The sequence below is a fragment of the Mesoplodon bidens genome, assembly GCF_964165515.1.
Source record: "Mesoplodon bidens genome assembly, chromosome: 10".
NCBI lineage: Eukaryota > Metazoa > Chordata > Mammalia > Artiodactyla > Ziphiidae > Mesoplodon > Mesoplodon bidens.
In genome coordinates this window covers 56,223,647-56,248,169 of record NC_138172.1, presented here as the reverse complement: position 1 = coordinate 56,248,169, position 24,523 = coordinate 56,223,647, and the positions used below count along the sequence as shown (strand labels likewise).

Genomic DNA, 24,523 nt, shown 5'->3' with positions numbered 1-24,523 from the left:
ATGATGACCAGACTGTAGCCATGACATAAGCTGACACAGTTCCAAGAACTGGCCTCAGAGAAATGGGAACAAACCAACCCTGGAACTGAAGATTAACTGTACTTAAAACAATCAAGATGACGGTGGTCAGACCATTGGTGGATGACCAATTTCAAGATGACTGTCAGAGCTGACTGTACTGTTTCTGCATGTAGTCCCCTCCCTCCGCCTATAAAAGCTCTTGCCCACTGATTGTCAGTGTGGGGAATGGCCTTTGGACATGATTCTGCCCCCCCCGACCCCACCCTTGTTGCCAGCATCCGAAATAAAGCAAATTTTCCTTTCTACCAACTTCAGCTCTTTTTTTTTTTTCTGTCCTACATTTATGTTTATTAAAAACTGCCACAAACAAACAAAGCCTGTACAAAAAGCAGCCGGGGCATCGATCACTTTGAAATCATAATCTTGAGAGACACAATTTGCTTAGGACTCCACCATCTTCTAACTTAGCCACGTAGACTTCCTCTGCCGTCTTCTTCTTCGTTACTTTGAAATAGTAGTCTTGAGAGATATTATCGCCTAGGACCCCCTCTTCCTCTGCCTCGGCCACGTCCTCTTCCTCTTCCTCGGCCTCGGCCTCTTCCTGCAACAGCTTCCCTTTTCTTAGACTTCACCTTTGGTTCAACATCCACGAGAAGTGTATCCAGAGGTAAGCTGTCTGGCAGAATAAAATATCAAATGTTATTTCCTCGAATACTCAGCGTTTCCAGCTGTACAGGTTCTCTGTTCTTCAAGGTCATTTTCACAGCTTTAAGATGTGTATTCATGCTGACATCTACACCTGTGATTGTTCCATGGACCTGTGTTCCATTCTTTAATTCAATGGTTAACAGTTTCGTGACTCAATTTCATCAAAAATCTCACAAGCTTCATCCTAGCAGCGCCGTCACCCTTTCGGTCCGATAGTGCACAAAACCCAACCTCAGCTCTTTATTTGCTTTTGAGCAGTGAGCAGCCAGACCCCACTTTCGGTAACAGATATTTTGTGTATTTGTAATTTCTGTTTTTAGTGTCCAGAGAAAAACTGGCTTTGGATGATGGTCCTTGCCCCACTGCACAAAGTATTAAATTCACTCAAAACCATTATGGCTCCAAAGTTTGGACCTTATACACCCTGGACTGTGAGTTCCCCCTTCCCAGGATCTGAGCTTTATTCATAACCCTGGACCTAGCACAGCAAGCAGTGGCTTAATAAATATTATGTATAAATATTTATTTAATGAATAATTATGTAATAAATATTTACTGAATAAATAAATGAATGGGGTGTATGTTATGAAAATATCTGGAACCTTTGTGCAGATGAGGTTTAAATTTGCCGTCTAACTAAGCCTTTCCAACTATGTAAGTCCAAGTTCTCAAAACAGATTGAATCTAGAATGTTTTCACAGTATAGCACTTAATTATACGTGGATACATATGCTTCGTTATTTATTCCATGTGTGTGATAGCCAGTCTCCAAGGTCATTCTCACCTCCTGGTATTCATACTCTTGCAGATTAGGGCTCACCTGTATGACCATAAGGGAGTTACAAACGTGGCAGAGGGCGACCTCCAAGGCAGGTCAGAAGAGACATTGAGGATTTCACTTGGCTGTCTTCTGGGTCACTCATCTGGAAGAATCCCGCTGCAGGTCATGAGGACACTCAAGCAGCCTTCTGGAGAGGTCCATGTGGTGAACAACTGAAGCCTGCCACCAAAAACCAGCTCTGTGGCTGAGCTCGCTTGGAAGTGGCCCTTCAGCCCCAGGCAACCTTCAGGTGACCAGCTCCGGCCGATGTCTTGGCTGTGACCCCATGAGACACCCTGAGCCAGGACCACCCAGTCAAGCCACTCCTAGATTCTGATCCACAGAAACTGTGTGTTATAATAAACACTTATTGTTTTAAGCTACTGGTGTTTGGGGTAATTTGTTACACAGTAGTAGATAGCTAAAAAAATATGTGACAGGCTTGTCTCACCAAATAGATTATAAGCATCTTGAAGAAAAGGACCATGTCTTTCATTTGTCACAGTGACTTGCATGGTATTGAGATGATATTAGTCAAGGAAAATGATGTTAATGCTTCACAATTACCTTCTAGTCAAGTCAACAAATATTTATTTGATGCCCTTCAGACACCCTTCTAGGAGCTAAGAAAAGCAGTAAACAAAAAGGAATAAATTCTAGTGGATAAAATATATAGTAATAAAACTAAAGTTATGGACCAGGCCAATGAAGATAGGAAGCTAAGAAGAAAATAAAACGAAGATGAAGGATGCTATTTTGTGTATTTGACTTAGGATGTCAGGAAAGCTTTCTCCATAGACATTTGGGCCGAGAGCCATGCGTGCATCTGGGAAACACCAGCCCAGGCAGAGGGAACCACAAGTTCAAAGGCCATCGAAGTAGAAAGTGGGGTGCGGCCAGTGTGGCTGAGGCTGCAGTTACTGTTGCAGATTTCACTAGTCAGTTGCTTGAGTGTCTCACAGGTCCAACTTCACAGTTAAATCTCTCTCTTGGGAGCTTGGACCCCTCTTTCCTTGTTTCCTGAACTTGTACAGGGCACTGGATATTGGTCTACTTTACACAGACCTGCTTATGTAAATAAATCACTATGTAAACAGATAAACATGACTAATGAGTCAAAATAGGTTCATATTTTTAGCCAGAATGAAAAATTAGAAAATTCATAGATTGCAGTCTGCCTTACATTACGTCTGCTACTCGAAACTTTCTGACTTCATTAAAGCCATCAGTGCCCTCCAATAAATTATATAGATAGTAACACAAATATGTCTGAATGTTTCTGACCCAGCAAAAAGTAATCTGTTCAATCAATATAAGTTTATCAAGACATAAGGTCGCAAATCGACATGTAATTAGCTCTCCCAACAGAAGAGCAAATAAAATTCTGTTTCTGAAATGTTCTGTCATTCTCTGCTGTGGATTTCACCACTCCTCCCTCTCGCTGGAAGAAACACAGTGATTGGAAGGATCTCTGGACGGTGAGTCCTGTCTGGATCGCAGGGTGACGGTGATGTCTGCGGTTCAAAGCCACCTGAATCTGTCACTCTTGCATCTCACCTCGGAGAGACAGGCTTGTCCTTTTTGAATAAGCTAACGCCCCTCAGAGAGGCATAACGCAGAACTGCAACACCTTCAACATGTTAAATGATCGAGCTCCTGTATTGTTCTGTGGCAGCAGCTGGTGTTCACTCTTTATAAAACTGATTGATTTGCTTGCTTTTATCACTTGCTATCATCATTTATTATTTGCTCCCTTTTATCAACATAATCTTGGCAAATTAATTATTTTATTTTTGCTTTAATTCTGAAGAGTAAGTTTCTTTGAGAGGTTTACATAGGGAAGTAGGGAAGAGAGAAAGAATCGAACAGAGGAGGCCAGAGAGAGAGACACACAGAGACAGAAGAATCCCTGGGAGAGGTGTGATGTATGTGGTTTGTGTGTGTGGTATGTGTGTGTATGTGTGGTGTGGTATGTGGTGTGTGTGTGATGTATGTGGTATGTATGTGGGGTGTGTGTGTGATGTATGTGGTATGTATGTGGGGGTGTGTGTGTGTGATGTATGTGGTATGTATGTGGGGGGGTGATGTATGTGGTATGTATGTGGGGGTGTGTGTGTGTGATGTATGTGGTATATGTGGGGTGTGTAGGGGCAAGAGACAGGAAAGGTCACCATTGAGATGTAATCAGAAGGGAAAAAAGGACAACTAGACTAGGATTTGTTTGTGAAAAGGAAGAAGAGTACTTTTTAAAAATACATATATCTATAAATTGAAAAAGTAATTACTGTCTGTGTTTTTCTTCTTAAAAATAATAGACCATTCGGGCTTCCCTGGTGGCGCAGTGGTTGAGAGTCCACCTGCCAATGCAGGGGACGCGGGTTCGTGCCCCAGTCTGGGAGGATCCCACATGCCGCGGAGTGGCTGGGCCCGTGAGCCATGGCCGCTGAGCCTGCGCGTCCGGAGCCTGTGCTCCGCAACGGGAGAGGCCACAACAGTGAGAGGCCTGCGTACCGCAAAAAATAAATAAATAAAATAATAATAATAATAATAGACCATTCAAACTATGAGAGGCAAAATATTAGAAATACCTAAGAGGAAATGCTCTTAGTGAATAGGTTACCCAGAAGCCCACTATTGTACATTTTTGTCAAAGCAAGTTAATTTAAAATATTTGAGGACCAGGCATGTGTTGTATCATTTATAATTAATTTTTCTCGGGTCTAACTGCATCTACTCTATAGCACAGGTTATGAAAACAATGAGTTTTTTAAATCCCGTTTAACATTTTTACACGTTAGCCTAGTCATGCATAGGCAAAAGTATTTTTTTAAAAAATCTTTCTTTGGTGCATATTTAATTACGATGAAGTGTTTAAAACATGGCGACATTTGGATATGATAATTACCAAAAAATTTTTTTAGCTTTGATGGAAGTCAAGCAAATGAATTTGCAAAATGTAAAGGAATTTCAGTCTTTCTTACAAGTTGTTTTTCATGAGCTGTAATGCTGATGACTTTATAAATTTGGCATAAACGTAAACATATGCTGAAGTCTATGAACCCTTTAATGAGCCTTTTCAAAGATATTTTTATTTGAAATATAAAGTCATGTTTTGTTGGCACTAAATGGAGCTTGGGGTGTGGGAGAGAAAGCTTGGAGCCCAAGGGTGAAAGGTGTCTCTGAACAAGGTCAAAGTCACTCTTCCAGTCTCAAATGAGATCAAAGTAAAGAACAGAATGTTCACTGTGTGATAGCATTTGTGAGCCAAAGATTTTAAAAAGAAGTAAAGTTCTCCTGAAACCATTAAATATCTAAAGCCCCAAACAAATTCTACATAAAGTAGAATTATTACATGTACTTATTACATGTTAATAATAGTATTACATGAGTAATAATAGCTAATATTTATTAAACTCTTAGTATATGCCTGGCACTGTGCTAGGTGTCTAAGCTCATAATAGAACGTGTAATCCTCAAGACCACTCTGTGGGGTGCATTTTTAAAGGTTGTGATAAGGCTTTCTGATGAGTAAGTTGGAGTTTCTTGAATTCGATTGGTGTGTGTCTTAGTAGTTTTTTAATTTGGAGACAAATATGTTTAAAGCCCAATTTTTTTAGCTTGTTTATTTATGTTGCTGACTGTCTGAGTTGGGGTTTTCCCCAGAACCAGACAAGATTAGGGCTCAAGTGGTTTATTTGGACGGTGATTCCAGACAACACATTCTGGTGGTCGTGGAAGGGTGCACTGACAGTGTGTTGTTGGCAGGTCTCCACCATGGTCACCTGGAGCTCAGTTTTGCTGGGAGCTCTGGGAGCTGCTGCCCCCCACCAGGGGTGAGGAGGCTGGGGGATTTCTATACCAGTTGCCACTGGTCATTGGTTGAGGGCCACTCCTGGAGACTGTATCCCCAAGCCCCTGTCCCATCCTGCACACCAGAATGGACTGAGACGGTGGGGACCATGGAGACGTGGGCTGTGCAGATAACATCTGCTCCTCTGCCACACCTTCTGTTTATTTCAGAGTTAAAAGCATAGGAGGTTCATGGTGGGAAATTGAGAAAGCTTTATCTAAGCCATTTTTCAAGCAAAAGACAGTCTGATTGATGCAAGTAATTTGAGGGCCTTAATTACTCAGAGTTTAAAAACCAAGCTCAATGTGTATTTGCTTAGACGCTCCACTTTCCTTTACATGAGTAATAATAGCTAACATTTATTAAACTCTTAGTATGTGCCTGGCACTGTGCTAGGTGTCTAAGCTCATAATAGAACATGTAATCCTCAAGACCACTCTGTGAGGTGCATTTTTAAAGGTTGTGATAAGGCTTTCTGATGAACCTGTGAAGGGGTGCAGAGCCTCTGGGATGGGGCTTAAGCCCAGAGGGCACAGAGCAACTGCCTTTTCAGGTAGAAGGACCAGGTCCCAGCTTGTCTGTGGAAGCCACCTTTTATAAGAGGATGTAAGTGTCCAGTGATCACAGTTCGCCATGATAAATGGGTGGTAAACATCTACCCAGCGGGGAAAAATTGGCTAATAGAAATTCCAGGAATGGGTCAGTGGGCAGCAGAGATGACGACAGATTTTGGTCTCATCATCATTTACTTTTCTTGATGCCGACAGTGTATTTGGAACTGAGTGAGATGTTTACTAATAGGCAGTACAAGGAGGTATAGGTTGAAGGAGGAATCACTCACAGTGTATGACCTGGGGGTGGGGGGGACCTGGCACTGGCAGCCACCTTTGGGGAGGCTTTCTGGCTCCTGAACACAGATCTATGTGTCCCGAGACTCTGCTGCCTGCTCCACTGGCTGTTTGTCCCTGACTAGGGCTGATTTGATCTGCCCAGAGGAATGGGGACTTTCTCTAATTCACACACAGGTATCACATAAGTCAATAGTAGCCCTGACTTTTCTCCTCTGGCCATAATCCTAATGCTGCATGCTTTTCTTCAAAGTTGGGACAAACTGGAGATGCTTTTGTGGTTCAAATTATTCAAAGAAACAACTTTACCGTCTAGTATAACTTGTAGTCACCGGTTGGTCTTAAACTGACCTATTTTTTCCTGACTCTCCTTGTGTTTTGGTGCAACCCTATTTTCCCTTAGAATGTTACCTCTACTTAGTTCTCAAGTACTTGAGAAATACACTTGAACTTGAGTATACCAGTATATGTTATCTTCAGTTTTACTGTCACTCTCTCGCTGTGACTGACTCTGTTTGCTTGTAGCAAAAGGACCTTAACTAATACATTAGCCTAAGAAGTTGTGCAAAGAAACACCAGGATTGCTTAATCAACATGGCAGCTCTAGCTGCAAAAGTATTTTTAAAAATGCCAAAGTAGTCTTGGCAGTATTAGCAGCATCAGGCAATTACGGAACCTACTGCAATAAATGGCCAAGGTTATGGCACCCATAAAGTTTAATTTGCATTCTGAATATTACGATGTGTTCACCGAGAATGCAAAGCAGGCTCCACAGGACATGAGCAGCTAAATTACAGAGCATTTCAGGATGTCTTGATTCATGCAAAGTCAGGAGGGTGGCTTGCTGGTGTGTGGTCGGCCTCACCTTTGCCTCCTTCACCAGGACATAAGGAGCATTGGAGCAGATGGCCCTTCTGGGCTGCTCCTGGAGGAGACCCTGTCACCAGATGGTCTGTTGTAAATTGGGACTGGGCTGCACTGCAGCTAATCGGATTAACCGGGTCATTTGGGGGATTTATGTAGATGGCCAGGAGATTGATCAGGTTGCCATGACTGGAACCTGCTGGTAAGAGGATGTAAATGATTTAGCCACTTGTGCCAAGTGTGTGTTATTCCAAGTCACTCCCTGAGAGACTGAGTGGGCGTCTTGCAGAGGCTCTGAAATTGGATGAGGGTCTCATTGGCATAGAAGTAAAACATATAGCATATTGTATTCCCAGATCAACAAGATGTACAGGAATCACACTCCTACAGGGGAGGCTGGTCTAAGCCCATCGCGATTCCATACGCCTCCCCACACGTACCTGGCACGTTTGCATCATTGGGGGCGGGGTGGGGGGCGGTGGGTGGAGGCCAGGGCCTGACTGATGCTGAGAAGCTTCTCTGCTTGACCACGTGGTGGGTCCCTGTTCTCTCCTCCCTGCTCCTGGGCACCCTCCACATGTCAGGGTCCACAGACAGCATCTCCCAGTTTGTACAATGAGGGGCATACTTCCAGGATGTCTGTCTGTTCCACGTCTCTCTGCTTTATCATAGCCACGAGCATAGTGGGCGCCACACTGAGAAAATCAGCCGGGATTATTTTCTGGTGAAACAAGGTGGAATTTGGGGACATCAGGAGAGAGCAAGTGTGAGAGAGAGTGGCCAGAAGTGTCGCACCATCCTTTTCTCCCTGGAGAAGTGACCCCGAGAGCAGGTGAGGGTCCTCAGTTGGTAAGGATCCAGAGTGTGGTCCCCTCATCCTTGCGTATGAGGGGGAGGGCAGGGGAGGATGGAGGGCAGGGTTTCCGACCCGAGTCTGTGGCTCTGAGCAGCATGGCTAACCATTCACTCCGGAGGGGACTGTCCTGGCCCCTTTTATTGATCGCATCACTGAAGGTGAGACCAGGGGACCAGCTGTGGTCTCCTAACAGTTCCTCTATCTCACTGAGATTAAAAATGTCCCCTTGACGCAACAGGGAGGGGATATGGGGATATATGTATACATATAACTGATTCACTTTGTTATACAGCAGAAACTAACACAACATTGTAAAGCAATTATACTCCAATAAAGATGTTAAACAAATAAAATAAAAATGTCCCCTCACGTCTTTAATAAGTGTGTTGGCATAATATTTTTTAAAAAGAGGATTTTTTCTTTAACAAAAAAGAAGCAGGCTCACAGATATAGAGAACAGACTAGTGGTTACCAATGGGTCAAGGGAATGGAGAAGGGGCAAGTGAGGTGGGGACTGGGAGGTACAAACTCTTAGGTATAGAACGGGCTGCAGGGATGTGTCCTGCAGCATGGGGAATAGAACCGATACTTTGCAATGGCTATGGATGGAGTGTCACCTTTGGGAACTGTGGATTCCCGTGTTGTGTACTTGTAACTTGTATGGTATTGTGCAGCACCTATACATCAGTCATAAATAAATAAATAAATAAATAAATAAAATTTTTAAAAAGGATTTTTTGCAGGAATTTAAATTGTAGATATCTTCTATAATAAGGCAGAACACACGCACACACATCAGCAAACAAACAAAAAAGCCTATGTAAATGAGTGTATGAATCACACTAGACAATTTAGAATTATTACTATATAATTACTTGGAGAGAAATATAGAAATAATAAAAATCACCCATAACCCTCCACTTGGGTTGTGGTATATTTCCTTCTAGATATTTTTCTGCATGTGTATGAAAATAAATTTATAAAATTTGCATCATTGGCATACACACACACACACACACACACACGCACCCCTCTCACATAAGCTCTTCCACTTAATTGTATGTGATAATCTTTCCCCCATATCATTAAATAGTTTTAAAAACAACATAATTTGATGGCTACACTATAACTCATGTATCCTTTTCCTGTTTTAATTGTTCATAATAGAGAACATGTTTTTCTGTTCATGAATAATATTGAATGAACATTTACTTATATCAATGTATGAATATCTGTCTTTTGGTTGAATTTTTAGCTGTTTGATGAAAGGGTTCTGACTGAATTTTTACTGCGCGGTAAAAGCCGTCAGGGAGGCAGCAGTGGTGAGAGAGACTCAGTAGTGCCCGTGGGCACTGGCTGGCCCCGTTTCCCCTTCTCCACATTCCCATTCTTGGACCTCAGGTCACTGACCATCAGGGGGCCCAGGCTCACCACCAAGTCCGTGGTCCCCGCTGTGACCCCAGCCCAGCAGCGGGAGGTGCCTGCCAGTTCACAGGGTTCTGATAGGAACAGCTAATGATTTACAGGTGCTGTAATGCCAGGCTTCCCTCGGGGTCCAGCCTCCGTCTCTCCCACTCTCTTTTCACTTGGCACTGAATGTCACACCTGAGGACATCCCCGTCTCATCAGCAGAAAGTGGTGGAACAGAAGCTCACACTTTTGTCATTATCCACTGAGCTGACTTTGAGATTCCTAGGAGAGCTTAAAGCAAGATCAGCTGGATCCAGTCAGAGCAGACATTCCAGTGGAAACATGCTTTTCTGAGATGGCTAAGACATCTACACCTGCCTCTGCTGCCCCGTCATTTTCTGTGTGGGGGGGGCGGGGGGGAGGGGGGGGCACGTGCATGCAGTGGAGGGTCCAAGTCAGGGTTTTCAACAATGAGACTCCCGAGTTGTGGCCAGCATTTCTGCAGTGTGTATTTCCAACCCCTTGCTCTGGTTACCATGCTCTTTATTTCATTTTCTTCACATCCTGTCCAACACTCAAGGCCCATTTCTTTCTCCTCTTTTTCCCTGAGCACTTCCAGGAATACTACTCTGACTTGTTCCTGCCCTGCAGTAAGAGGATGATAGAAACTTGCAGCCAGAAGGGATCTAAAGGCCCCTCTAGCCTCAAACACTTCACAGCACTCGAGTCTGTGCCAACTAGTTGTTCAGCCTGTGCTTCAACAAACTATTGCATCACGCCCATTATCTTAGAGTTAATAAAAATGGTTCTAATTATAACTTAGTTTTCACTCCTCAGTGAAACAGTCATGGGTTGTTCCTTGTTGATCTCTTTCAACTCTTAACACAATGCTAGGTATTTGTATTGGTTAGGACTGCTTTGGGGTGCATGTAACAGAAAATGGAATGAAGTTGACATAAATAGGGCTCTCCCTTCCCCTCTTGTGGGATAGGCCATTGCTCTTTCTGGTGGGGGGTGGGCAGGGGTGCTGGGGCAGCACATTCTTTTCCATGAAGCTCTTTGTTGCAGCAAATGTCAAATGGTACCACAGTTATCAATACTTTCGAGGCAGGAAGAGGGCGGTTGCATCTATAATGAGAACAGGAGCTTCTCCAGAAGATTTCCACCCGCTTTATGCTTATATCTCACTGGCTAAGGTGGTCATACCCTTGCGGTTGCAAGATTGGTTGGAAAAGCTGAAAATGAAATTGTGATGTTTGGTGTATCCCAGTAACAATCTATCTCCTGGGGCTAGGCTTACTGCCCCGCCCTCAAATATTAGGGTTCTGATTTTCAGGAAGACAGAAAGAATGGCTGTTAGGAGGGCTACGTCATATGCTGTGTTCCTCTAGAAGCTGATCATGACACAGAGTCACAAGCAAAAAGGGCTTATTTAGTAGGCTATCCCAGGAAGCGTTGGCAGGAGAGCAGGAAAGTGAGAAAATAAAGGCAAGGAAGCCCATGTATATTAATGAGCAGGTTAGTGCTGCAGGCAACTGGTCTCAGGCCAAATTAACACATCTGTGAGGCAGCATAGGACACACCTCAGAGCTTCCCCACCCGGGAGGCAAAGAAGCTGGGGCACTTCTGCCCCCGTTCCCATACGTCATTGGTGGAGAGCTGCTGGCAGGGACAGTGACCACCCAGCACTTCCAGCCTCCCCATGTGCAGACCAAGCGCCTCCCTTGAACACAGTCTCAGATGCTTGTAATCCAAGCAAAAGCCATCCCTGTACTCAGGAATGGTGGGTCCCCAGGAGTACATACAGGGTCTGCTAAATGACCACCAGTGCCTGTCACAGTGCTTATGAGGTGCTCAGTAAATGCTTTAATTCAATGAACATTTACTGAGTACCTACTACTTACCAAGTACTCAGCAAGGTTTTTAAATACTAATTGATTTATTCTTAGATGGACTTCCTTGATACAAACAAAAACAAAACAAGTATTTGTACTCAGATCTTTTTATTTTATACTGAAGTTATCGCTTATACGTGGAATCTAAAACAAACGATACAGATGAACTTATTTACAAAAGAGAAACAGACTCATGGACTTTGAAAACAAACTTGCGGTTACGGAGGGTGTGGGGGGAAGGGTTGGGGGGAGGGATGGATTGGGATTTGGGGATCGACATGTACACACTGCTATATATAAAATAGACAACCAACCAGGACCTACTGTATACCACAGGGAACGCTGCTCACTACTCTCTACTCAGATCTTGATATACTGTAAAATGCACTTTCCTGGTGGTGGTGACCCTGACCCTTCCCTATACAACACCACCATGTACACTTCCTGTTCCTATCGAAGGATCAGTCCTGGAACATCCTGTCAGTGCTCATAGTGCAGTTCTTAGGAAACAAGCTGTTTTATTTAATGAAATGTTTAGCATTTCCGAGTTCTACTTTGTCCAAAGAGCAGACAAAATATTTTCTAAACAGTCCACTAGATGCTTGCAAGGATGAATGCCTCTTTTTCTTATTCTAGGGCAATGATTTACTGCTGTGAGCTTTCTGGCATTATAGTCGTCATTGTTCTTTTCTGTTCCTTTTGTAATAATTAAAATCCGGAAGTGACTGTGGTGAATGTAGGTCTTAGCTGCAATCCTCCCTCAGGAGTTATTTTTAGCCACCTGTTACAGCTGGAAGGATGTAATCAACCTACCATCCCCTGCTGGCTTTGCTCTAGGACGAGGGTCTCTGGTGTTTAGTGGGTTGAGTCTGATGCCAGTGCCGTGGCTGCTGTGCCTTCAGGTTCTTTTGCTTCCCTCCTCCCTGGCTTCACCCTCCTGCTGTCAGTGACCCCTGACTCCTCTCCAGCATCCATCCCAGCCCTTTTCTGTTGTGGCAGGCGTGTGGTTGGGTGGGATGGACCCCCACCCCAGATCCAGGGCAGGATGTGATTGGCTTACATCGATCAGATTATCATACGTTGTTGGCCGTGGTGATTAGTTCCTGGGAGGGTGAGTCTAATAATTGTGGAACCAGCATGAGGGCTAAGATGATACAACAGATAAAGATGCGTCCAAGAGAATGGTCGTGAAATAAAGCAGAGCCCAGTTCAATCTGTGCCAGAAACTATATTATTTCCAGACATTCTAGTTCCAAGGACCAATAAATTCCCTTCATTGTTAAAACAGTTTGAGTTGGTTTTTTGTTACTTGCAGCCCAAGAACATCTCTACTGAAACTGATAGCTAATATTCCTTTCTGGTTTCAGCCCTGAATTGACTCCACCTTTCACTCCTGATCTCCTTTGTTGTTTCACTGGGTTCCAACTCTGGATCCTGGCCACCTGATACCTACGGCCCAACTTGCCAAATACCTTCTCAAAATGTGGCCAGTGCTTGACCATGGAAAGGGCCAGTCATCCACTCACTAAGACCTCTTAGACCTGGCAAATTAAAACGTATGATAATTGTGTCCTGTAGTAGTGTCTTTCAATCATATAATCCAAAATGGTTGCCTTATCCTAATTATATATACAAACTGTGAGGCCAGAGAACGCTGAAGATAAGCCTCTCGTTCTGGAATTGGTGTTCAGGGTCATTACTTCTCCCACTGCAAACCAAAATTCTTTTATTTGTGAAAAGTGAATGATTAGCTTTGGAACCTAGGGAGTGTAATATTTTAGCAAATTATATTTAGTGTAGTTCACCTTGCTCTGACCTCTGAGGGAGAAGTCATTTCCATTCATATAATCTGGTCCAATGCAAGTCTACACATTTGGTACAAGAGCTAATCTGCAGTGCACTCCACATAACGCGAGAGGGGAGACTCACCTGGTCACGGGAGTGAGTTACCACAGCTGTGAGCACAGTTTGCATCATGTGAAGGGTTTTAAGAACTGGTGTGACAGCTTACCCTTCCCCCTCCCCATATCCTCAAGTCCATTCTCAAGTAGGTCTGTGTCTTTATTCCTGTTTTACCCCTAGGTTCTTCATGACATTTTTTTTTAAATTCCAGATATATGTGTTAGCATACGGTATTTGTCTTTCTCTTTCTGACTTCACTCTGTATGACAGACTCTAGGTCCATCCACCTCATTACAAATAGCTCAGTTTCGTTTCTTTTTATGGCTGAGTAATATTCCATTGTATATATGTGCCACATCTTCTCTATCCATTCATCCGATGATGGACACTTAGGTTGTTTCCATCTCCGGGCCACTGTGAATAGAGCCGCAATGAACATTTTGGTACATGTCTCTTTTTGAATTATGGTTTTCTCAGGGTATATGCCCAGTAGTGGGATTGCTGGGTCATATGGTAGTTCTATTTTTAGTTTTTTAAGGAACCTCCATACTGTTCTCCATAGTGGCTGTACCAATTCACATTCCCACCAGCAGTGCAAGAGTGAAGGGCAAGAGTGACAAAGCGAAAGAGAGGCATGGACATATATACACTACCAAATGTAAGGTAGATAGATAGTGGGAAGCAGCCGCAGAGCACAGGGAGATCAGCTCGGTGCTTTGTGACCGCCTGGAGGGGTGGGATGGGGAGGGTGGGAGGGAGGGAGACGCAGGAGGGAAGGGATGTGGGAACAGATGTATATGTATGACTGATTCACTTTGTTATAAAGCAGAAACTAATAAAAAATAAATTAAAAAAAAGAACTAGTGTGGGTTATTCAGGGAGGTTAGGGAACATTCGCATTTGGTAATACTTAAGAATAGAACCAATGGATTCTCATTGTTTGAACATGGTTAAGTGAAGAGTTGCTTAAGGACAATGGAAAATAGAGTCTTTGGATGTTTGAGGTTTGACACAGAAAAGCATATGCTTAGTTTCATGGCAAAGGACTCAAAGGAAACTTCAGAATGAGTAACACTATAAACATAGAAGCAAAAATGTGCCGCATGTTGAAGGTATGGATTTTTCCTTTTTTCTCCTCAACAATAAACTTGTTGGCCTCTGCTATTCCAATGCATAGCTGATGGTACACTAGGTCAGCTTTGGTTGAAATCTGATAACTGCATGGCCCATAGATTTTGCCCTTACTTTAATCAGCTTTGGAAACCTTGCTTGGTGTCCTCACATGTGGCCCAAGGATATTTATAGTTTGCTCAGTGACCTTGGAACTCTTAATTTATTTTCTTAATATTTATTTATTTATTTAGGCTACTCCGGGTCTTAGTTGCAGCATGTGGGATCTTTTAGTTGCAGCATGCGTGCGGGATCTAGTTCCCCGACCAGGGATTGAACCTGGGGCCCCTGCATTGGGAGCTTGGAGTCTTACCCACTGGGCCACCAGGGAAGTCCTAGAACTCTTAACTTAGAAGCAACAAGTACATCTAATGACTCACCCAGTCTGTTGATCATACTTTCTATTTCTAATTTAGAATCCAATGCTTTCTCTTCCTTTCTGTGGCCACTTGACTTATTAAAAATCTTATTTCTTGCTTCCGTTACTGCTATGGTATCTTAGTTGGTTTCCCTGCCTCCTAGTCTTATCTTCTCCATAGAGTTTTTGTCATAGAATCTCCTACCTCTTCTTAGTTGCAACTTAAAACACCACCACATCCCCCCTACCCCCGGCATGCATGGTGTAATATCGGGGCCCCTTACATGACATGGAAGTGCCTTCGTGGTCTGGATGCAGCCAACCTTTGCATCCCCCTCTCATTTCTCCTGTACATGCGTGGGTGCCTGCAATGTGCCCTGTCACTCTCAACCTCCACGCCCTGTCCTGTTGTTCCCTCTACCTTGAAAATTACACTCCCTCCCTTTTATTCTTCCTTGTTAAGCCCTCTTCAGTCTTCCAGATTCAGCCCTGCCATCACCTCCTCCCTGACCCCTGGGTTCCCCCAGCACCTTGGGCTGGATATCAGTCTCCCGAGCTCCTGGAGGGCTAGAGCTGTGTTTTGCATTTCTGTATCTCTGGTATCTTTATTTAGTTCCTGGACAGGCCTCAGAAAGGCTTGTGGAATGAATGGATGAACGCATGAGGTAGATATTTTGTTCTCTCTCTCAAAGAAGAAATGAATGGGTAAGTCTCACTATACACTCCTGAGAGTTTTGGACTGTGGTTGAGCAAAAGTTTTGCCCTTGTAAGAAGACCACGGTTGGCCCTGTTTTGGATTTTAGTCAAAATCTAGACCTCTGACTACACAAAAAATATAGCGCCATGGAGTCCCACCATTCAAGCATATCGAGGGCAGATCAGGCCCCTGCAGCTGGTCCAACCCACACAGACAGGTGACCTAACTTGCTATTACATGCACCCTGGAGTTTGGGAAAGGCAGGTGAGGGCTGCAAATTGGTGCAGAAGTATCCTTTATCAGTGTGTCCTAATATACCCACACTAGAATCCTCTCTATGGGACGAAAAGTTTCAAGGGATCTTTCAAGGCTGGATCCATTAAGATTTTAAATTTGCAATTAAAATGGAGTCTAATAATCCCTAATGCATATTTATAAGTGTGATAAGTAAAAGCTTGAGGTAATTTTGTCATTTAATCCACACAACAACCCAAAGGTATAGGAACTATTATTATACCCATATTACAGATGGGGAAATTGAGGCCCAGAGAAATTTAATAATTTAAGTAACTTTCCAAAGTCACACATTTACTGATGGTGGAGTTAGGATTTGAAATTTTATTGTCAGACCTCAGAAGCTTCTACTCTTAATTAATCACCTCTCTGAAGCTTTGCCACCAGGGAAAGAAATGTGCACATTTTCAGTTCTTTTTTATTGATACTGTGTCAACAAAAGCATATGAAGTTTTAACTATATAAACAAGCTAGCAAGGTATGAAGCATCAAATATTTAAAACTAAGAATATGGAATAAAAGTAAATATGTAGGAAAAATATAATTCTTCTAGCTGTGCAAGGCAAGGTTTATGATTCACAGAGTAATGGTGACAAAACTGAGATCAGAGAGAGACCAGGCTGATTTGTCCAACGTCACAGAGTGGCCGACGTGGGATAGGAAGAAGAGCCGTCTTATGCTGAAATCCTCCCGGGGCCTCAATTGCTGTACCCTGGCAAGTCTCTTACTTAAACTTGTAATGGAAACATAGAGGATCAGTAGGCTTAATGCCAGAAATCCTACTTATTACTCAGCATAGGATTAGAAGACAAGGTTGAGTCAATGATTTCTGCCACTGAAAGCCAACTGCTCTGGTATTAAAATGAGCTACATGCTACAACATGGATGAGCCTTGAGGACATTATGTTAAGTGAAATAAACCAGTCACAAAAGGACAAGTACTGTATGGTTCCCCTTACATGAGGTACCCAGAGTAGTCAGATTCACACAGAGAGTAGAGTGGTGGCTGCAGGGGCTGAGGGAGAGGAAATGAGGGGTCAGTGTTTAGGGGGACAGAGTTTCAGTTTTACAAATGAGAAGAGTTCTGGAGATGGATGGGGTGAAGGTTGTACAACCACATGAATGTACTCAGTGTCACTGAACTACATAGTTAAATATGATTAAGATGGTCACTTTTGTGTTATGTGCATTGTGCCACAATTTAAAATAATATTTTGAAATGAGATAGCTTGGTTCATCAGTCAGGATCCAGTCAGGAAAGCTGACACCACCCCAGTCTTTCAGATATAAGGGGTTGTGATAGAAGGTGTCAGCTATGGGGTGGCGGCCAGGGGATGCTGAAACTAGCCAGAGCAGGAGGCGGGTGCACCCCAGGGCTGCAGGTCCACAGGGGAGGGTGTGTTACCTAATCCCAGAATCGGGCTACATGGTGGGGGGCGGGGGTGGGTGCTGCCCCAGCCGATGGCTAGGGCTGGGGGCAAGAGGAAAGGGAGAAAGCCCCCAGCCCCCCTCTTGCACCCTCTGCTTTTCACATCCTACCGCAGACTTACATTAAGACAGTACGCAAGGGAGTCCAGACGTGTCATCTCCTGTGACACATGCAAAGCAGGGCATGCAACAGACATGGTGAGGAATGGGTGTCAGAGGAAGCTGGCAAAGCTCAAGCGCACAGGCCATGAGAGACGTCTTTCCCCATCACTGAAAAAAGCTCTTCAAATTTCTGTAAAAAATTTTTTAAAATCTCCCTACACTGACTTTCCAACATGATGACGCTCAGTGATGTTGGTTCATCTCAATTAAATTAATTTACCCTCTACAGGTTGGACACATTCAAACAGAGTCAGAGGTTCAGCTTTGGGTATCATTCAGTGCTTCAGAGACTGTCTCTAGGCAATCAACTCAAAGTCATCCTGCGCTGAACGGCATATATTTCGTTTTGTTTTGATTTCTGTTTGTAATGTGTGAGCTCAGATGGACCACAACTCCTACTATTCCTTCAAACTTGGCTCAGAACTCACTTCCTTCTCCTTTCCCTCACCCAAATCTAGGTTAGTGCGCCTTTTCTTTGCAACCTCAGCATCTGAGTTTTCTTGGAATCTAATACCTATAACAATTGTGATTTGTTGACTTGTCTATTTGTTTTGCATAAGCCTCTAAATTACTTGACAGCAAAGACACTATGTAAATTTATATATATATATATATTTTCCCACACATATTTGTGTGTGTGTGCGTGTGTACTATTGAATCTCCATCACTAATTAACAACAACCAAGGCAGGGCCAATTACATAGTAGGTACTCAATACATGTTCTTGAATGAATGAATAAAGTATTATATTTGATGAGTAGGAGGAATAGGTCTGAGCAGCAACCTGTTGGGACCTGGGAACCAAGGAGTCAAAGCTGCATATGAGCTGGTCAGCACTGGTGATGAGGAAGAACAGAGCTGCTCAGGTAAATCTTGAAGAATAAGTAAGGCTTGGTTTTAACAAAGAGCTTTGTGAAGCTGGGTTTTGAAAAATTCTAATAGACAATCAGAACTGTGAAACTGGCTTCAACAGAGATGTCAGGGCTTGGAGATAAAAGTTTGGATGTCATCTTCACAGGTGGGCTTTTGAGAGGACTCATGATGCGTCAGCTTGTTTCTTCCACCGACGGCTGCAGCAGGGTTTCCTCCTGTTCTACAGGTTTTTCTATCTAGTACCTCGCTACTTTCTTCCTCATTGACAGGTGGCGTCTATGCAGCCTCCGTTTGAACCTGGGTGGGCCTTTGTGTTTGCCTCGACCAACAGCACAGCAGGAATGACACGGTGATTAAGTCATAAAAATGCCCCGTGCTACTGCCTCCTTCCATTAGGCTCTTTGCTCTTGGAATCCGGCCTCCATGCTGTGAGGAAGCCCAAGTAAACTCTGGTGAGGCCCCGGAGTCCCAGCCAGGGGCCAGTGCCCACAGTGAGCCCAGCTGAGCCGCTTGGATGACAGTGCCAGGAGCACATCACAGCCACCCAGCTCTGTGTGCACCACAGGTGTGTGAGCAACACAAATGACTATTGTGCTGTAGAGCCTTGAGTTCACTGATAATTGGTATGCATAGGTGTATGATCGTGAAATGAGTCAGGCAGGTCTGGGTTCAGGCTCTGATTCTGCCACTACCAGGGTGTTGGCTTTAGGCTTGTTACTCAGGCTGTCAGAACCCTGGTTTCCTTGTGTATAACATGGGGCTTGTAATGGCTCTGCAGAGAGGTGACATGAGCGTTAAAAGAGATGCTACCTGTTGACACCTAATGCTCTGCTGGATCTCTCTGGTGATTGACAGGGATGCTGTTTCCCCGAGATGAGGATGTTTTGTGAGCTCTCTGAATAAAGGACACATGGAGGACAGGTTGCTTGAAGATGGGGAGGAAAAGAAGAGTGAAAAATACGGTTGGTAAGGGGGCAGTCAGAGGATGAGGAGGGAATCAAGACCGAGGAGCTTCCTGGGATGTTTGGAGTGAAATACAGGACAGCTCAGATCAGGAGCCAGAAAGGCATTGATTTAGGCAGTAGAGTGGTGACCAGTGACATGTAACACAACTGTGCCCACAGAGCACAGGGCTGACGGCCTGTACACTGAGGGAGAAGTGAGAAGAAGTAGTTTGTGTTCACTTAGGCCTTAATTTCCAAGCTTGTATGATATTCCTAAGAGACATGAGCACCATTATAAAGATATAAATCACCCAGTGAAATTTCCATTTCCTCACCGTAAGTGGTCCTTCTCTTTTCTCTGGAGATACATTCAGGTGAATCTTGCTGGTCATCACCCACATGATACTGGTTTTCCTTATGTGTTCATTTGTTATGTTTATTGCTGTCTCTGTGGATTGTTTCCTGTGTGTTTTGTATTTACATTTAAATTCCTGGTTCCCCCAAATGTCTTACCTAATTATGACTGTAGTTTTACATGTTACTTATACTCTGGTTCCAAAGTGAAAAGCAAAGTTACAGATAAAGGACATGATGACCCAGACACCAATGGCCATGTCTACAAATAGGGGAAGAGACTTGCTATTTGTTTAAACTTTTATTTTATATTGGAGTATAGTTGGTTTACAATGTTGTGTTAGTTTCAGGTGTACAGCAAAGTGATGTAGTTATATGAGATTTGATATTTAATAGATGAAAATGAAAGCATATCATTCCAAACTAAAGAGGGTTTCCCCATCACTGGATTATTGGATGATGCTTTCATTGTTCAATTAACTGGTCAGAAAATATCTACTATTGTTATCTCAGAGTCTTTGAGCTAAAAGGAATTATAGGTTCCTCGATTCATAAAAAAAAGGAGATGGAGACTCAGACAAGGTCCTTGTGCAAAGTTACAGTTATTTACCCTCTTGCAGTGGTTCAGTGACATTGATACAGACAAGTGATCACGGGAAGTCCATGGTAAAAGCCTAGTTTCCAAATTGCCTATTCTTGTTTTACTTTTTTGAAGACTGAATTTTCCGAGACGAGATGCAAAGTCATTTCTAAGCCTCCACATACAAGGTTTTTAATATTCCTTCTCAAACATTATTTAGTGGCTACCTTGTGCAGGGCACTGCATTAGGTGGGTCTTCTAAAATATACTATGCAAGAGAATGAAAGATAATTTCTGATTTAAAAAGCCAAATTATGAAAATGTAGTATTTATTAAGCACCTGTAAGATAAAAGGCACTTGCTGGAGCATCACCACTGCCAGCTTTACCCCTCCGTGAAATTTCTGGTTTGCTCAGTTGATGTCTGTCTGATGCTAATGGGAGTCAGGGGAGGAATGTGATTCCTGAGAGCTTTGTGTGACGAATGTTAATTCTGACCAATCACGTCTAAGACCCGGTAAGTTAGTTCTACAATTGAGGGGAATGGGGCTGGCAGAGCTGATGATGGCCTGGGGACCCCCAGGACCAGTGAGGGATATAAGAGGCGGGAAGAGGAGCTGTCCAGGGTGGGCTCCCAGAATTCCCCCACCACTGGGGGCACCAAGCAGCAAGGGCGACTGGGACACAGGATGTGGGTCTTGGGGCTGATAGTGAAGCAGAGGTCATTTGGGGGATTAACACTTCTCCACTTCTGAGGGTTCTTTCCGGGCATAGGGAGTTCAGGATGCACTCCTGGCGTCTCTCTACTCTCTTCCTCTCTCTGCTCCAGGAGAGGTGTGTGACTGGGTGGATTTGTCTGTCTGATCCAGGTGTTCAGAAATAAGAAGCCCATTTGCTGACAGATAGCATCTCCTTCCTTATCAGTAATAAAGGGGATATTTTGACACTGGTCACATCTAGAACCAACTCAGCGAAACTCTCATTCTGTACAAGAGTCAGGAAGACAAACAGACCCTCTTCATAGGTAGACTTGCTCCCATGTTGCTGGGGCCTCTGCTCTTAAAATTGCAATCTCCTGGAATATTTTCAGGTGACCCAGAAGTTAAAGTTCAGAATCCCTGGGATTCTTTATGTTCATAAACTACACCTAAACGTTTAGCCAAGAAACGTGTGTGTTTGAACAAGTGAAGGGTAGAGGAATCCCCCAAACATTGCCTAGAACAATGACTGGGACTTGTGACTTGATCTTAATTAGCTGTGTCGTTATGCAGGGCATCCGTAAAGCTATGTAAACAGATAACTTTAGACCATTAATGAGGGGAGTGAATATTTTCTTCTTTCATTTCAATCTTCCTGCTCCCTTCTGAGCTGTATTGGTGTGAATCAATCAATGTGAAGAAACTTGCCCTCAGTTTCTGAAGGAAAGGAGAGCCTGGGTGATGGGGATCTTAGGTGCCTGAATGTCAGGACAGTTCTGAATGGCTTCTGAGCTCACAGCCAACCTCCTGAAAGCCTATTGTCTGAAGTCCCCTGGAGTTTCTTTATTTATTGGTTTCAGTTGCTAAGAAGTGACCATCTTCAGAAGTGAGGCTGTTGCCCTTGGCTACACATTTCTTTATGGGCATAATCTTGCATCACACGGTACCAAACTGGCAGCTGAGCAAAGCACAGACCTTGATGAAATGTCTTCCTGATGTTGGCCTCCTGGTATGAGGTAGGTTGTGCTAATTCACCTTTTCAATCAAAGGCAAGGGCTGACACTGTCCTCTTCCCTCTCAAGTAGGAATTTGCTTATTTTTGCTCTGAGATGTGTCAGTTAAAATCATGTCCCCTGAAAAATCTCTTTCCTGATCATATCCACCTCGCGGGGTCCCTGGGAGCCTGCGTGGTGAAGGCAGTGTGTTGTGATTGTGGGCGGTGGTGCTGATTTTCTCACCTTGGAAAAGGGAAGGCTCCAGGGGTCTGGTGCCTGTTTCAAATCACATGTATTTTTGTCCCCTCTCTGCCCTACCCACCTCCCTGCCCCTTGATTCCACAGATTAGATATTCACATTCAGGGTAACTGTTGAGTGCATTTCTAGTTTGAATTTCATTTGCTATCTTCTGGCAACTTGACCTCTCTTTTGTTTGCATCTCATCTTCCATTTGGGGAGGAATGTTCGAATTTTGATATTTATTTTCAACACAGATACCCTCTGAATTTATGGAACTTTCTCTGGTGCACCAATAAGATGGTGGAGATGAGGTGTCTTTTTGTGTCTTCTACCCCAAATCCATTTGCAGTCTTTTGTCTCTTTTTCTTAAAGCAGCTCCAAATGCGCCCCATGCCTGCTGCTGTTTGAAAAGGCTGTAAAATTCAAGCTACGTGACTATGAATACTATGAAAAAGGTTTTGACAACTTTCGGTGGCATTTAATTCAAGTTAAATTCCTCTTATTCAAAATAATAAGCATAATGTTACTTATTATGTAGATGAGGTGGTGAGGCAGATGTTTGTCGTCTCAGTGCATTCACTGGGGATTAATAAGTACACGGGCTGAGCAGGGGGGCCTGGGTTCAACCTGGGAATTTGAAAAAGGGTTGAGGAACAGGAAGGATGATTACCCTGGAGCTGCTCTGTCCAGTACGGGGGGCAGCAACCATATGAGGCCGTTTACATTTAAAGTAATTAAAATGAAATAGAATAAAAATGAAAAGTTTCTTGGTCATGTTGGCCATCATTCAGTCACTTACTGAAGAGCACAGACACAGAAGATTTCTGTCATTGTAGGCAGTCCTATTGGGCAGCGCTGCTAACCACGGGATTGTTAAAACAGCCGGGGATGCTTGTAGATTTCTCTCATCAATGGGAACTTTATCTGTAAGGGTTCTGAAAGCTTCTCAGAATGGGTATAGATCTGTAAAGAGCCAAGAGGTGAAGTAGTTACCATCAGGTTGCAGCTGTTTGAGTGCCACCCCTGTGTCCCGTGGGCTATGCTAGAGCCGTGCTTCTCAAACTTGAAATGTGCAGACACAGCACTTGGAGAGCTTAGAGTGCAGATACTGACTCGGTAGGTCTGGGGTGGGGCCTGAGAGTCAGTGTTCATAAACCGCTCCCCTAGAGATGCTGCCGCCTCGGTCTTGGAGACGACACTTGGAGAAGCACAGGTTGACAGCACTGATTCCCAATCTTGGCTGTACATCGTAATCAGCTGGAATCTAAACACCACTGACACCTAGATCTCAACCCCAGAGGTTCTAATGTCACTTGTCTGGGGAGTAATCTGGGCACTGAAGATTTTAAAAAGCTCCCCAACCGATTAATATTTGAGAACCATTGATGGAGGTAAAACAAGTCTATTAGGTCTGAGGACCAGAAACATGGCCTCATCTGGAAGTTTATTAGAAATGCAGATTCTCAGGCTTGAACCCCATCCTGCCAAGCCCCAATCTGCCTTCCAGGGACATTCGCCAGGGGATTTCATGTACTTTACAGGTGAGAACTACTGTACCAGGTAGCCTTTATTTATTTATTTTTTTGGCTGTGTTGGGTTTTCATTAAAGCGTGTGGGCTTTCTCTAGTTGCAGCGAGCAGGGGCTGCTCTTTGTTGCCGTGCACGGGCTTCTCATTGCAGTGGCTTCTCCTTGTGGAGCACGGGCTCTAGGCGCATGGGCTTCAGTAGTTGTGGCACACGGGCTCAGTAGTTGTGGCACACGGGCTTAGTTGTTCTGCGGCATGCGGGATCTTCCTGGACCAGGGCTTGAACCCATGTCCCCTGCAATAGCAGGTGCATTTTTAACCACTGCGCCATGAGGGAAGTCCCCAGGTAGGCTTTAAAAGTAATAACTTATTGATCTGTGTACATGTGCTTTAAAGAAATTCTTTAAAGCAACAAGTTCTGTTAGTTCCTAAAAATATTGGAGCATATAATTTAGTCCATTCCTCTGCCTAATTATTGAAGCTTTAATAGACTGTCATGGCACAGACACTAACATGATGGTTTCTGCTTGCATTGTAACAGAAAGTATCAATAATCCCAGCAGAGTGGGCACTGGACTTTCACATCTTAACTAGAAGGTCAAGAATAACCAAGTTTTTAAGGAATTAGTTCCACATGGTTTTAGAAAATTGTATGCTTCTAAATCATTAGCAGAGGTATACAACATAGGTAGATTCTTAATTGATGTAATTTTTCATCATGCAACACTCAGATCTCAGATCCTCAGGGGTTGGGGGAGAGTGAGAAGGGATTATAATGTCTTGACCAAAACAAAAAAGTGTCTAACATTGTGTTTTACTGATAGGTCTTTCTGAGTGGTATTTTAGAGGTACAGTGCCAAAGAATTATAATGGAGAAAGGCCAACTATGCTATGAGTTAGAGCAGCACTTCTCAGACTTAAACATGGTAGGAAACACTTCAAGATCTTGTTAAAAATTAGACTCTGATGCAGTCAGTCTGGGGCAGGGGCCTGAGACTGTATTTCACACAATACAGGTGTTGGGACGCTA

The 24,523-nt window shown here is 43.6% G+C and overlaps 1 pseudogene across 1 annotated transcript; it reads right to left on the bottom strand.

The window, feature by feature from the left end:
• Nucleotides 1–351: 351 nt before the first annotated feature.
• Nucleotides 352–955, bottom strand: LOC308623960 (small nuclear ribonucleoprotein Sm D1-like; annotated as a pseudogene). Its single transcript, XR_014017902.1, has 2 exons — nt 821–955; nt 352–697 (listed from the first exon to the last, which is right to left on the bottom strand). The product of XR_014017902.1 is annotated as a small nuclear ribonucleoprotein Sm D1-like (transcript).
• Between the last annotated feature and the right edge of the window lie 23,568 nt (nt 956–24,523).